A 1,769-nucleotide genomic window follows, 5' to 3' on the forward strand; every position below is an offset into this window, starting at 1 on the left:
CGTTGGTGTCCACTGATGATTTCCGAAGCTGTGCGGATTCGGTCAAGACGTCCGCAAGATGCGATACGTGCGTGAACGTTGGGGGCAGTATGAGGATGCGACGCAGTTATCAGAGCTTGAGCTGGTTTAGCAGTTGTTTTTTTTTTATCACAACATCATGCAAATCTGGAAGTTCTGTTCTGTCCTGAAGATCTCTGGTGTTCACTCTTGTGGAATCCTTCAGTACGACGTAAAGTACAAAGACAAATATGCGAAAAAATGATGTTCACTATGCAGCTTGTTGTCTATGCAAACGCAGGGTTTAAAAAAAAAAAAAGAAGTAGATACGCATCTTTAGACTCGACAAACAATTGAATAAGAGTTTTTCTCCTCTCTGTTTTGATTTGTTCATGTCATGTATTTTACAGCAGGGATACAAAATCAGATGATTGAAATGAGCTTTTTATTTCACGTAACATTCAGAAAACTGCACAGCGTAAACATTTGAGCTGCGATCATCATCCCTCACAAAGCACAACTGACACCGTTGTGAACCTGAAAGAGAGCTCTGCTTGGAGGACTGTTCACAGAGAGCTGGACAATAATGTGTGTCCGATTTATTTCCGTCTCCTCTGCGAGCAATTGGTTGCTGTTATTTGAGAGTGAAATTGCTGTCGACATGCAAAGTGACTGGAACAGCTCGAAGGAGAAGAGATCACAAGATGACTTGCTCATGCTGTGAGTGAGTAAAGTGGAAATTTATTTTGGGAAAACAACAACAACAATTGAAGTTCGAAACGCTCTCTCTACACCATGCTGTAACATCCTTTCAAAGGAACATAATACCAAATAAGAAGCCTTTAAAGAAAATTAAATGATAAAACCAAACTAATGAGTTATAATCGAGCCAAAACTTGCAGTGGACATGTTTCCACCTCGTGTCCTCTGGACTGAAGTCTCCTCTCGGAGCTACTCTATATTGCACTTTAACAGTCGCCAGGTCTTTGAACCCCACGCTTTCTGCTTCCTGCTGAAATCCAGCCACATCTCCTCCAGCCGGCCTGTCTGATTGCCCTCGCCGTCTACCTCACTGGGTACTTGTGGCAGTCATGTTGCCACCAAACTGGCCCCTCAGACTATAATGTGTCGCGTGTGGCTGCCTTGTGGGGGGTGGGGGGGTCCCCCCATCTTCAGAAAGTGTCTCACCCTGAACCCCAGCTCCACAGTCTTCTGTCCCTGCTACGAGCGGTGGCCTGGCAGTTTGTTCCTGTCTGTCAGCAGCCCCGTGCTATAAAGCCAGTGTTATCTGCCGTGTTAAGTGCAGGCCACAGACGGAGGGTCAGCTCTTTAGAGAGGCAGCAGAGACACCCTGTCCCGCCTGGTCCCGCCGCGCACAGGAAGCAAGGGCAGAGCTTTTTGCCCCCCCACCCCCCCACCCTCTTGTCTGGCCCCGGAGCCTGCCTGGATCAGCGACCCAGGCGCTAATGCGGGGAGACGCTCGGCCACATTACGCTCTAATTTCCCCTCAGGACTCAGACGATCCCACCGGCCCTTGAGAATCAGGCTGAGGATTTGTTCAGAGTGATTTGTTTTGTCTTGTCACCCATATCAGTGTCCAGCCCCCTTTGCTCAAGTTCTAGTTCTCTGCTCTTGGTGTTGTTGAGGCCACTAAATGGGGGATTTGAGAAAAGAGGCCCTTGGAGGAGAGAAAAGAAAGCAACAAGTTACCATTTCATAACACGACAGGCAAACTTTAAAAGCATGCAGATAATGTACCTACAAATATAACT

Source organism: Embiotoca jacksoni, unplaced genomic scaffold (assembly GCF_022577435.1).
Source record: "Embiotoca jacksoni isolate LCO1_2020_lvr unplaced genomic scaffold, fEmbJac1.0.p SCAF_12, whole genome shotgun sequence".
Lineage (NCBI taxonomy): Eukaryota > Metazoa > Chordata > Actinopteri > Embiotocidae > Embiotoca > Embiotoca jacksoni.